This window comes from Chironomus tepperi, unplaced genomic scaffold (assembly GCF_022539635.2).
Source record: "Chironomus tepperi strain 1889 unplaced genomic scaffold, CSIRO-AGI_Ctep_v1 contig_74, whole genome shotgun sequence".
NCBI classification, from domain to species: domain Eukaryota; kingdom Metazoa; phylum Arthropoda; class Insecta; order Diptera; family Chironomidae; genus Chironomus; species Chironomus tepperi.
Window position 1 is genome coordinate 90,097 of NW_027226196.1, and position 14,963 is coordinate 105,059.

At 33.3% G+C, this 14,963-nt stretch overlaps 1 long non-coding RNA gene across 1 annotated transcript; it reads left to right on the forward strand.

Annotated features, from left to right (window-relative positions):
* The first annotated feature begins 1,834 nt into the window (after positions 1-1,834).
* Positions 1,835-13,201, forward strand: LOC139085635 (uncharacterized). Its single transcript, XR_011543941.1, has 2 exons — positions 1,835-6,763; positions 10,770-13,201. It is a non-coding gene; the product is annotated as an uncharacterized lncRNA (long non-coding RNA).
* The last annotated feature ends 1,762 nt before the right edge of the window (positions 13,202-14,963 follow it).

Consider the following 14,963-nt stretch of genomic DNA (forward strand, 5'->3'; position numbering starts at 1 on the left):
TCCCGTTTCTGACATACAAATCAAACCATAAAGAAAAACTTTTTTTTTTGTAACCGAGTTTTTGGGTTTTTCAAATTTATTCAAACTTTTTATTTCTCTTCATCTTGTTCCCTCTTGTTGGATATAACAAAAAAAAAAATCAAAATTATTCCATATTCTATAGAGCATAGTCTAGTGCCTTAGGCAAGACTAATGTTTCTCATTTTCTAAAGCAATTATGTATTAATCTTTTTGGATAGACGCCAATGAGCAAGGAACGAGGCGACAATCTGATAACAGCGATGAAAATATGAAAAGAAATACTCTTTTTTGCCATTGTAATTGAGATAATTGCTTTTAATTTCCTGGATTTAATGGTTAATTAATGTTCTATAATGAAATAGTTTTGGAATGACACTTCATTCTCGTTTTTTTCTTTGATATTATCGTGGATTATTCTTGTACTTTAATAAGTGGACTCTTAATGATATCGATGCCTGTTGAATTTGGGTTTTGAGGAATTTTTGCTTGTTTGGAATTTTTTAGAAAGGATAGATGATGTAGTTTAGATTTGAGTAGGTGCTTCTTCTATACCCTTGTAATAGTATAGATTGGAGTGGACAAATTGGCATAAGAGCAGTGGCGTAGTGGTTAGAGTGCCAGATTTTTGATCTTAACGACCCTAATCAATCCCAGAAGGTCAAGTAGAATTTAGATGCTTTATCAATGTTTCTAGTCACACCAACTCGGTTTGTATGATGTGACGCAACCCACAAACTGAGGTTAGGTTGATTATATTCAAATACCTTGGGTCATGCAATGTGAAGGATTTGAAATCTTTCGTCTTCAAAAGGCAACAAATAAAACAAAATTTTGTAGGGTCTATCATTTGAGTTTTGAACGAGGAACCCTAACAAATTGAAGAACTTTTCACAAAAAGATCCGGGAATTTGACCTCTCAACCCACCATCGCCCGTTGACTATGCCTCTGTAAAACCCTTAGTATTTTCTTTGTCTAACATTATAGACCAATGTTGTCCAAACAGTATGCCGCTGAAAATTTTGGAAAATGCAATGAATCATATGTCATGTGCGATTTCTGTCGAGGCTTACTACTAAGGTGTACCGTGGGACAAGAAAGTTTGGATAAGACTGATTCAGACAATGCTTAAGAATTAGTTCCGAGCGGCATATTTCTATGAATTTCACTTCTCGCCTTCTCAAAATAGGACGCAATTAGTCATTTTACTACAGTCAAGATACCCCCAAGACTTGTTGTCGGCCTGGTGACTTGGAGATATCCTTACAAGTTGCAACTATATTGTGCTGCTCGAGATGATAATTGCCCGTTTTAAAAACCCAGAAAACATGTCTTCAAAAAGCTGTACAACTGTAGAAAAAAATTGAAAATCTCAAACAATCAACATTTTTGAATGTGTATACCCTCTAATAAACAATTCCACAATTGACATTGCAGCATTGAAAGTGAAAACACAAAAAAAAATAATGCAAAATCAAGAATATTTCAAACAATTTTTTTATGAACCTGAAAAACAAAACAAAAAAATGAGATTCAAAAATTAATTCAACATTGACACATGACAAATGTGTCCTTTCACACACAATGCTTATTTATTAGTCATTGTCACTGGAAACTGATTCAATTGTTCATGCGCAGGAATTTTAGAACACACAACAAAAAAAAATCATCTGGATGGCATGAAGTAGTAGAATATTTTATGCTATTTCCAGTAATGTTGATGTTTTTGTTTCCAGTCTTATGGATGTAAAATCCAACACGCTGTGTACGAATGAATGAAAAGTTGTAAGGCAGCACAGTTAGTGCAGAAATCTATTCGCATTTAATATAAAACAATTACGGGTTCTCATATCAGATGGCACACAAAAAAAGGAGAGAAAAAGACTTTTTTCTTAATCCAAACGGGATTTTTTTTTTGTGCTGTATGCTGTTCATCTCTTCATTTTGTGATATCAGACATTTTGTACTTTCAACATATGGTTGTGCTTGCTCTGGATGTACGAAGCTTCTGTTGTTATTCACAAAATTGAAATGGCTTAATTAATTGTGTCTGCAACATTTGGTCCAGACGATTGATTTATTTTCGTGTGAACACAAAACTAACTGAACATTTTCTTTAAAATCCACTGATGCACGCTGTTCCAACAGCAACACACGTATTGAATGATGCACAATTTTTATAATTTTTTTTTTTTTTCTCCTTCTGTGCTGCTCAATTCTTTGAATTTCATTTCACGTATTGAGCTGTGCAAATGCTATTGATCAATAATTTTCCCATAGGGAGATATCGAGCCATTGAACCGTGATTAAATTCATACCCAAAAAAGCTACACGGAGAGTTGAACAAAAAAAATTTCTAAAATAAAAAAAAATGAATCTTTGGATAAATGAGATGATTTTGACGCATTTGGGGCCGATTGGGATATGGCTTTGTTTCTTTGTATTCTATATGACTGAATAATTGTTCAATCTGTAGTTCTTTTTGGCTATGTTCAAGTGGTATTTCTAGGGAATTGCTTTTGAGGATGATTTTTTTGGGGAGGAATTTTTATGTTTGATTAAAAATGAATTATTTAAAATAATTAAGGTTCGGCGAAGTACTGCGTTCCTGCATTCCCTGCGTTTTAGATTCGTAAGTCGATAGGTTCTGGCTGCAACTTGTAACTTGTCTTGACTGCAGGTCCACCTATTTTTTGTATGTAGTACTACAATTTTGCACTAATTCAAGGAATAATTCAGCATTTTTAAATTCACTTATGAAATTTACAATAAGATTTTTAATTAAATACATGGCTGGTTTACCAGATCACCTTATAAGGCAGGCAAAGAGCATGGTCTCATAATACAAAAAGACCACTACGGTATTTTAAAAGCATTCTCTTTGCGTGATATGGTCTACTGTAATCCACGGCCTCTTTTAGTTTGTGTTGAACCTGACTTCAAAGCTGGCTACCTTCTGCCATTTACCAATGGCAAATGTGGCTGTCATGACGAGAAAATAGTAGGAACGATTTAAGAAATCAAGAGACAAGTTTAAAACATTAGTGATGTTTAAGCTGAGAGGAATTTGAGGTTTCGAGTCATATATAAGTGAGTCTGTCAGTGCTAGAGTAAGACCTCTGTGGTCTAGTGATTTGGCAACAGGCCTAATGTTTGCATCATTCTTTTGTGATTTTATCGGTTCAATTCCCACTAGTAACAAATCTCTCAATAATTATATAGAGTGTTGTCGAAGATATTCATCCAAGGAAAGCTGTTTTGCATCTAGTATTGGAAATTGGAAAGCAATAGCTACTGATATTACTTTACGCGACATCTGAGGTAGGCCATGGATCAGAATTGATCTATATATCTTGCGATATAAGTAAGTAAATTTGTAGACATGACAAGGATTCTCAAACATGACAAAAGTTGCCTAAGCTTTTCTACAAACCTACAAATCTATTTATATCCCAACTTCTAGGAGCAAATCTAAAAATATTTACCTCAATCGCATTCCTAAGCATTTTCTCCCTAACCTCAAAAAAAAACAACCAAAGCACATGAAGTATTTCCATCTCCAAATCTAAAGTGAAATAAATAAATAAAAAAAATCATCCCAAAATAAAATTTCCCCTCCATCCATCGATACGCTGATATAACTGATGAGATCAAAGCCTAAAGCTTTACAATTTCAATTTTCAAGTTTTCCACAGCCTCAATATATAATATGGATATACCTTACAATATCTTCAAATCTACAAATAAATTCATATTCATATTGAAAATCCATACCTTTATTTCTTATCCAAATCCATCTTCACCATAAAGTCATGCAACCAAAAAAAAAAAGGAAGGAAGGAAAATTTATTTCAGTGAAAATGTTTTGAAAAATATTGAATTTATTTCGACGTGATCTTCATATTCCTTTTTTTTATATATTCGAATCGACTCTCGAAGTGCTTTAATGATTTATGATATAGCCAAAAACATTATAGGCTTACCGCAAAAAATGTGAGTCAGGGAGCAATGAAAAAAAAAGTTTTTTTTGGTGTGGATTTTGCCACCGAAACAATTTACAAAAAAGTTATATTATTATTTTATTTTTTTTTTGGTGCCTCAAGCAGTGTGAAAAACAATATCAATAAAAATTTCCATTGAAAAGGTACGACGTGGATGATGCTCAATGTTTGTTTCTTTGAGATTTTTTGGATGGGAGTCGACTGTGGTAACAGGTGAACATTATTGCCCAAGAAAAAGAGAAAGTTTTGTACTTTGGATTTTTTTTGTGTTTTTTGGGGTGGATGTAATACCACTCGAAATATTCAAGTTTTCGTTCCCTTGTATTTTAGCATGATTTTTTGAAGCATGAATTGGCAGGAATTGGTATGAATTTTATCATAATTTTAGAATGAATGTGATTCATTTCTAACTTGTGCAGATGAAAATCACTTGGCGTTCAACGGTATAGAGGGAGACAGAGGAACAACATAAGAAACTAGCAGAATAGTTTTTTTGCCAGGAACATGTCCAGGGCATTGTAGACCTGCAAATTATTACTAACCCTACTAAATTTCATGTCTTACTTTCAGTATAGTATGCAAAGTTTATTGCAAGAAATATGCTAAATTGAGAAAATGCCGTTAAGTACCCTAATTAAGGATTGAGTATCCTAAATTATATACTTAGTATTCTATAAAGAAGCACACTGTTTTTAATGTAGTACTAATTATACTATTGTATCGAAGTGGCTCGGTGGCGGAATGATTTCGAACTTCGGTATCTAATTATTGTAATACCGACCAAGCGGTCATGGGTTCGAGACTCGGCAGGAGAAACTTTTTCACATGTCCTTTTTCGAATCATATGCTGTGGAAACGCGGCTCACAACCTGCCTTTGTAGGCTAGAAGAACAATAAAATCCCCTCTGGATAGATAATTAAATTGAAATCTATGCAATCTCGGGATTCAGTACATTTTAATCTCGGGATCGAAAAACCCCTAGTCACGCTGGTCTGGGGTATCTAAAGCTCAAGTTCAAACTTCAGTCCCGAAAAGGTCACGGAGTAGAACTGACCAAAAATCAAGGTTAAGGCCAGCTTGGCTCTGATTCCAAGCTGAAATCAATGAAATTCAGACTCAGGCAAGAGTATAGCCAAATTGAGTCTGGATTTACGGCCATTTCTACGGCATGTGCTTTCTAGGAGTGATCCAGTCCGATACTCAATCTTTACCAATCCACAAACCAATTCCAACTTCCAAAAACAGCGTCCCAAAATCACTCACCTCACCTTCTTATTGTTCCAATTTACCGAAGTGGGCATAAGGAAAAGACATAAAATATAAAATAAACTTTATGGTTGAGTGGCGTATTCATGTATGTATTTATGCAAGTTTGCTTCTTCCATCATGTCTCTACTTCTCTTTTCCTGTGTGTATTTTTGTACACTTTGCGTGCATCTTAATATCCACTTGTCTATTTTATGTCAAAATAAGCATTCTGTTGCTTCCATCTATATACATACTACATATTTAGGGTATGGCACATAAAATGAATCAAAAATTTGAAATTCACCCTCACAATTCATGTGCAACACAGACTGCTTATGCCTTCATTAATAGTCAGCATCCTATTTATACAATTTAAAAATATTTTCAACATTTATGGAAAATTCCCTGAAAAAATTTTTTATTGCCACTTATTGTTCTTTAGTGCATGAGTCACCATGTTGTTATAATGGCCAATATTTGTTAGATGAGGATGTCTCTATCATGTCACAGGAATAAGTATATATAAAAATTTTAAAATTATTCTCATTCCTTTTCATGTCATTTTATTATTCACAATAGTTCCTTTTATTACATCAATTGTGACTTCTTATTCCTTTTCGTCTTCCTTTTTCTCATTTATTTGTTAAATAAATATTTTGCTGAAGCATGCTTTATACTTTTTTGCCGTAGATTACTTTGCCTTTTCTTTTCCACTTTATTCGCAATTTCAAACTTTATGCCATCCTCAACATATTTCTCATTTTCATCTCAGAGATGATTCCTTTCTCATCTAGTTCTTAAGGAACGGTTTTTTAATGCACAAGGGGTGCTGTTAGCGCAGTTTTTTTCAAGGACATGGGGGATTTATGATTTAATGGTGTTTGATTGCATCTGTTGAACAATGGAGGAATTATTGATTGAATTTTTATGGATATTAGACGCTAATCATGTTATTTAGTTTTGTTAGGGATTAATTTGATAGTTGAATTGGGTCGGTGGCTGAATAGTTTCGTTCTTCGGGATTTACTTATTGGACACCCGACCCACCGGTCATGTGTTCGAGACTCGGTAAAAGAAATCATATGTACTGAAAACACAGCTTATATACTTACTTCGCTAGTCATACAGATCAATTGGAATCCTTGATTTACCATAGATGTCGCCTGCTGCTAGATCTATCGCTGGTATCCTAGCTGCAATAACATCTTTATCAACAGCTGCCTTCAAAGATTTCCATGCTGCTCACAGCCGTTCTTAATAGGCAATAATGTCATAAAAGGAGTGGTTCTTCTGATCCCGCGATAAACTGTAGTCTACTGAATGCATAAGTCTGGCGCACTCGTATGTTAAGCAACTAAGCTGTTGAATGAGGTAGGCCCAAGAGCTCATAAAATGACTGTGTGAGCAACGATGCAAAATTGCTGCGAATTAGAAACTGACAGAAGTTATATAAAGATAGATACAGCTTCGACGAACCTCAAATACGCCAAGAAAGTAAGTAAGTGAGTAGCTGAAGCATCTAAACTTCTAAAAAGCCAAATTTAATAAAATGGTAGAATTCGAACCGTTGACCTTTAAATTACCACATCAAATTAGATTCAAACGCCTTGCCGATTACTCCACAGAGTCACTTTGTGTCTTGCATGGTTTCTTTTGTGTTTATAAAACGGCTCAAAGTCTCATATGAAGATTGTTCTTAGAAATTGAATTATTGTTACGAATTTTGATGGACGGCTTTTGATTTGTTAATAAACCCTAAAATTCCCTAAACATTAATTTTGTCTTAAATCTATTTTGAAAAGAATGGAAATTCCTTAACAAAAGATCACCATCAAGTTTGTCTTTATCCAAAATAAAACTTAAATGTGACTTTAAAATTATCCAACCACCAGCAAGACAGTCTGTCAGACAAACAGGAAGCCAACATCAACCCCAAAAACCAACAAAATGTGGTCAAAGAATAAAAGGCGAAAAATAGATGATGATGATGAAAAAAAAGGAACTAAAATTGCATTTTGCATTTCTTTTAACTTGGCATTTTCATGCTTATAAGTTCCTTTCCATTCATTTTCCTCTTCTTGATCCTCATCTTTATTTTTGTATTAAAAAAAATTTACTAACTGAAATGAAAAACTAATGAAGTTTTGCTTCATTTTAATCCACAAGTAAAATTGCAAGTGAAAACCAAACAAATAAATAAAATAAAGCAACATTCATACAAAGTTTATTTTTATAAAACAAAAAAAATGGAACTAAAAAATTCATTTTCACTGTGTACGTCTGAAACTGTAATCTGGAAAAAGAAAATAAAATAAAATAAAAATAGTTAAATCAAAATGTCAACAGACAGATACGGGGGAGCAAGCATGGATGTTGAGGAGGAGGTTCGTAAAAAAAATGGGAAAAAAGTTCTGGTGGAGTTGATGGAATAAATAAAGCGCATATTGGCCAGACATTTTGAATTCTAAGACACTTTGGAAGTATATTTTAAATTAAAATTTTTACCGGTCGTTTGAAGTTCAAATTTTTAACAGATCCTCTAAATTCGAAATATTTACCAATATTTCGAAGATCAAACGCATTTTAAAATTGAATTCTTAACAGTTTTTCAAAATTCAATATTTTAATGGTCTTTTGTAGGTTACATTTTAAACGGATTTTAAAAATTTTTTTTTTTGTATCGAACTTTCAAAATTCAAATTTTTTACCGGTCTTTTTAAAATCAAAACTTATCAGAATATTAAAATTCATATTTTACAATTTTTGAAATTCAAATCTTTAACGGTCTTTTGAAGTTCAAATTGTATTCTTGTCTTGAAAAATTCAAATTTTTAACCGACTTTCAACATTCAAATTTTCAACGGATTTTCCAAATTTCAAACTTTAAACAATCTTTTAAAATTCAAATCTTAGCAGACTTTTAAAATTCAAATTTTAATGGTTTTTTGAAATTTAAATTCTTAACGGTCCTTTGAAATTCAGATTTTTTCAGCTTTGAAATTCAAATTTTTCCAATTTTTAATTTTCTAGCGGTCTTTCAAAATTAAATTTTTTTGCAGTCTTTCAAAATTCAAATTTTTACCGGTCTTTCAAAAATTCAAATGAAATTCCTAAATAAATTTAGACTCAAAGGCTGGTTTAGCCAGGCCAGCCACCCAGCAGTCCATCCAACAAGCCACTCAATTAAACAAAACAACAAACTGCCTTTTGTTTCCAAGAGTCAGCTAAAAAATTTTTTTAAAAAAGCATTTTATGTAAAAAGTTTGTTTTACAGTCAAAAACAAAATTCAATGCTAGTATAAAGACAGAGACATGCAGGAGATATGTCATAGAATAAAGCAAGAAAATGCACTAAAAAAAATAGAAAAAATAATATTTGAAATTCAAATCTCGATTTAAAATAAAGTGTTTTCTAGTGCAAGTTTTAAAAACATTAAGAGAAAAGCATCAACATTAGCTTCATACGTGCATGCTGTACGAATGTGCAGCTATGAAATGGGAAAAAGACAGTAGACGAAGATGGAGATAATTTCTGAGAATGCAAAACACATCCACACAAAATTTTACCTATTCAAATGCAATGAAAATTCCTTTAGTTAAACAAATAATCAGTTTAAGTTCCACAACAGTTCATGCTTTGGATGTGAAATTTTGCTGTCTTTTTTTGCTTAATTCTCAAGAGTTTCTCTGTTGATTAAGGAAATTCCGAGAAGTTTTGGCAATCTCTATATCAGACTGTGGAAATGTTTTTTCAAAAATTAAATTTCAAAAAATAAATGACCGTTTATTTTTGAATTTAAAATGACCGTTATAAAACTTCCATAATTTTTATTATTTTGAAAATAAATTTAATAATTCCTAAAATTTTGGATCATATTTAGGTTGTATAACTACTAATCAAGCTTCATGTGACAATTTAAGTCGTAAATTTACTGATTTTTAAAGTCGATTTTTATAACCGTCAAAATAAATTTGAAATTTTGACTTTTTTTTTAATCGTAGGATTTCGACAGTCAAATTTCCACAGTCTGCTCTGTATTATGTGTGGTGTACAGGAAGCTCCCTTTTCTGTTCCTTAATTGAATATTTTAATTTAATTTCCATTGGATTTTTGGATATCTCATACACAAAATGCCATTCTTAATTAAATTAATTTTCACAAAAACTTTTTCGTCATTGATTGAGGCTTTCGAAACTTCCTCATGTACCCCATTTTTGCATTTAAATGATTGACAAAGTCTTCAATTATGAATGATTAGTTCGACAATTTCCATGTTGTCAATATATATCTATAATAAAGTGAGTTGGATCTATTTTAATGAATGAAAGGCTTAAAACTTATTTTTGGGTTTATTATGCGAAACTGTCGCACAACTGTCGCATGTTACAACCTCAAAATGATTTCAACAGTGCTGAACCTTTCTTAATCCGCTTGATATTTTTTAAAAAATGGCTTGAATTGATTTGGGTATGAAAGTGTTGAGCTGTGGATGAAAAATTGCTTATTAAGTATAAGTTGTGTACAGGGTTGCTGGGAGGTTGATTACATTCGATACATGAACTTTAACCAGTGATGATTGGGGAGGGTACGGTACAGTATTTGATTGGTAAACTTATAAATACTCCTGTACCGAACCATTAGTGCTCCAATACAATATCATCGTACCACTTTATCGTACTACAAGTGCACCTTCACCGTACTAGTGGTGTACCTATACCGTATCGTACCAAGCCGTAGCTTACTGTATCACCACCGGAGAAATCGGCACAGTGTTATCCAGATGTTTTGTCAGGACAACCGTTGTTTGCATGCTACGTCACACGTTGTTTGTTTCGCACGACACACGTTGCTGGTATGAAATGACACACGTTCTTGGTAGGCCATGGTTGACATGTAGTTCATGGAATACAGTTTTAATGGTACATCACTGCCCTACGCCAAGATATATCCACGAGTGATTACAAAAATACGTTATAAGTAGTTTGTCATGGTACACTGGTGTGTCATAAGCATTATTCCAATACTGAAGTGTGCCGTGACACAATTAAAGTTGTCCACAACTGAAATACAAGTTGAAAGTTAATGACTAGTTCTAATAGCTTTTTTGTACCCTCGAACTTCCAACTTTACTAATTATAAAGTTCCCGATACACATCTTAATTCCTCTTCTGAGAAATTTATACATTACCATTTTTGAACATCATGATCCTGTTCCTTATAAAAACCTCACCTCTCCCCCAAACCGCATCCACTTCATATGTTAATGTTAGCACAACTTAATATAACTTGACATTTGAAAATTTTCATTTCCTTTTATAATGCATTTAAAATATCAGCTTTCTAACATACGCCACTCCACAGAATCCACAAATCGTAAAATAATGACGTTTTTTCCAGGAGATGAAGTAGAGTTGAACCTCATCTAAAATACATATACATATGTCAGCAGCAACATATTTCTATTCGTAAGAATATCTCTTTTTTTGCTGTTTTTTACAGAGTTGTTGCTTAACAGGCAAAGGGGATGCTTTCATGGTTCAGTAATATCACTATAATGATTTAAAATCGCAGGACGTCCAGCTCATTAATCTGGGCCCTTCATGAATTATATATGGAAGCTAACAGAGACAAACAGATGTTAAGGATTGTAAATTTTATTGCCTAAAGATGTCAAAAATCAGTTTGGACCTGTCTATGACTAAGTCCTGTCTAGACTAAATCAAGTTTCAGGCCAGATTGGAGTTACAGGTAATCTAAAGATGCTTAATCAGACTTGATGCTTAAACATTTTTTGATGGCTTAATAATGATCAATAGATACAGCATTGACATTAAGCAGGAGAGGAGAGAAATATCTTGAAACCAGGGACCAGATTAGATCATATCCTGCCATAGATGATGATGATTGGTTCCTATTGATCCACTGTAAATCGCAGGGCGTTAATAAAGTGATTGAGCAGTTCTCTGTTCCGGACTATAACGGCTACTTCTGTTAACTTCTTTTGTTGTTGTTCTGCCTCCTTCCCTACTGTTGTACGCCTATCCAGTCATAGACCAAACTCATAATGCTGGCCATACTCTCTGCTTTGGTAGAATCGAACAGTCCTGATGCTGGATTTGCTACTCGATAACGCTTCATTTATTGACTTTTTGGTTTCATTTGAACAATGCTTCAAACTTGAATTCTCCATCAATATCCAGTTGGATCCAATTATGTGTCGTCAACTAGACACTCTAGACTCAAATGGCTCCAAGCCGTCTTTATATAAATCTGAATAGAACCTTAACCAGAGTCAGATTAATTCATGTCATCAGCATTTGACGAGACAATGACTAGAAACTCTCTTGGTGTGTCATATACTGTCTATGATGCATACCTTCCCTAAACATTATTGATGCACAACACTGCACATTGGCATTTTCAATGACAGCATAAAAATTTTCCCAACAAATGAGCTTCCTTTCGTCATAATTTTCAATACATATTTTTTTTCTTTCCTCTTCTCACTTCTATTTCCACATGCATCAGCAGCAAAGCTCGAAAATAAGATGTGAAATGCTAAGAGAATGCAATAATTTCTCAATATTTCATGAGTTTATCATTTTCTTTCTCTCATTCTCGTGCATGTTTCAGAAATGCATTAGTGATTTTTTGCATATTTTGCATACCATCGTACACATTCGAGAGGTGGAATGGAAAATGGAAATCAGCAGAATGAGAGACAGAGAGCAAAAAAATGAAATGATTCTGCTGAAGAGGAGCAAAAAAAAATTTTCCACACAATAAATCACATTAAAAATGAGAAAGAAAATCCTATAAGAATACATTTTTCTGTGTTTTTTGCAAGAGATAACAATTTTCATTTTTTTTTCTTTCTTTCTTCTTCTTTTACTCTTGAGAGTTCAGAATTATTAATTTTCATAAAGAAGGAATTCAAGCCCGAGCAGCACCCTGCAATGTACCTAGTTCAAACCTAGTTACAATTCGTCTGCGGTTTCAAATACCTTAAAACTGCACCCAACACACGAATCGAGCTTCGTAACTAGAACACTGAAATGGAAATTAGATCTGACCGAGAATCGAACCCTGGATCTTTGGCATGTAAGGCCAACGCTTTACCATTTAGACCACTATGACATTTCACCCGAGTAGCATAAATGAAGAAAGCCATCCAAGAACTCTTAAGGCTCCACTAAACCTCATTCATTACCACCAAACGAAAGTCGCCTATTTTTGGCCATTTCAGCCATATGGAAGGTTTTTTCTAGATGAAGGTCATTCTTTCATTTCATGAAGGTCAAATGAGAAGCTTCTGCAAAAAGCAGACCAGCAAGACATCAACCGTAACAGCCAATGAGCACACTCACCTAAATGACGTACTCATGAGTAAACTCAATCAATAAAATTGAACATGATCAAATTTGTGGGTATACTCATGAGTAGGCTCGTTGTCTGTTCGGACAACAAGAAGATACAGATGAGGAAGTACAGCTGGATAGGGCACTCACTTTGGAGGAAAAATACACGAAAAACTGTCATTGCTGGGACCGAAACATCAGTTTGCTACAAAACCCTTGGTTGGAATCCTCTAGCGAATCGACGACCAGAAGCTCCAAAAGCTACTTTGTCCAGAACAGTGATGAAAGAATGTCAGTTCTACGTGCAGACAGAAAATTTGTACAAACTTGGTGAGAGAGCCAGCAACAGAGTCAGATGGAAAGTCACTTAAACTCCACATAGGAACATAATTGCAGTAACTAATAGACGGCTTTAAGCGACAAAAGCACCATTTCAGAACTTTCTTCATATTGTGTCGCTCGGTCAAGATGAGGTAGCAGCAAATATTATTTTTTGCGCGATTTCTGAATGGAAAAAGTTTTGTGAATTTAATATTAAAGGTGCCTAGGCAAATAAATGAATATTTATGATTATGTGTGTCATTATCTTTTTGATTCAGTGGCAAATGAACCGTTTATAATGATTTTAAGGATAGCTGAATCAGTTTTATGCGTTATGCTTGACAGTTTATTCTTTTAAGTATGCTTTGCGTAGTCAGACGTGATTCTACCTGTTTATGACTTCTTCTGTTTGGAATGATATTTTGTTGTTATGGTTATATTTAGGAAGAAGCTATGAAACAATACTTCAGGGTATAAAACTACATATATCAGGCATGTTGTAAGACAAGTTGTTAAACAGATTCTTATTTTTGGATATTATACGGTATTTTTACAGCAAAAATTGCATAGTTTTATTCAAAATCATGTTCCTAAAAAGTGTATTGTCAAGGAATTATACTCGAGATGCAAAATGCGGCCAAAATCTATCATGGCAACGTTGGAGCTCTTTTTGTGGATGTTATTAAGTAACTTAGGCATCTTGATTGGTGCTTTAAAAGGATACATAAGTATCAATTACATACTTTTTAATTTAAATTTGACTAGAAGTAAAATTTGCAGGTTTTGTGACATGGATGAAGAAACAATCATACATATTCTTTGTAGATGCAATTCATTACGTATGCAGCAAGTTTAACTCTTTCATACAAACTTTGCGGTTATTAAGAATATACGCAAATAGCGATATTTGGACATTGTTGATTTTATCAAGGACATAGGCATTTTGTAGAGACATTGGGATGGTATAACAGAAATGAATCACAGTGTTATAAGGAAATCCTATATCATATTCTATTAAATAACACAGAAAGGATGCTTCTCACTTGTTCTTTGTCTAATTTTGCTGAAGGTCTGGATAAGTATGACCTTAATTATTATGCACCCGAATAACCTGTACTAAACGCAGCATTTGCCCAAATTTTTTACTAGTTCCGAATTATTTACTGCAAATGCCAAAACTGTCTTCCTTCTTTATCTGTCATAAACATATCAATCCTTCCTAACTCATCAGATTCCCTCTCTGTCATACAAATTTTCATTAAAATCAGTGTGAATAAAGCAACAAAGGCTGATAAATAAATTCAATAAAAAATCACTGAGATGAATTTCCACCAAATAAAAAAATTGAAAAAAATCCACAATCCACATATTAAAGAATTCCACTTAATAAACCAAGCTAAAAGGTTCTATATCCGTTGATGAAAAATTGCGATATAAAAAAAAAGAGAAGAATGCTTATTATAAACTGAGTGAGAAATGCCGCTCCATTTGAAATGCTGTTCGCTTAAAACCACACAATTAATATTGGATGTGAAAAAAAAAAAATAAAAAAAATGTTTGAAAAAATTTCAGTAATTTATAAATACTTCATATATATGGATATATCCATGTGGTAATGGCGTGTATGGCAGCAGATCAATTTTCATTATTCCTGTAAAATAAGCAAGGCATTCAGGCAAGAAGGTAGAAAAAGCGATGCAATGAAAATTAATAAAAGCATCAAAACCACTGAACAGTAAATAATTTAATGAAATTAAAAAAGAAGCAGCATCAAGCAGAATAAAAAAAAAAATCTCATAAATGCTAGGCTTATGAAGGTTCTCTATGGTAACACACGAATACAAAAGCATCAAGTAAGAAATCGTATGCTTATTTTGCTTTTTTTCATTCAATTTTAAGAGCATATAATAGATATTAAGACTTCCCTTCATCCTGCCTGCCTTTAACGTCGTTCGACTGTTTACTCTTGCAAAAGGTATTTTATACAGCTAGGAATTCCAGTTGAATGATTTCA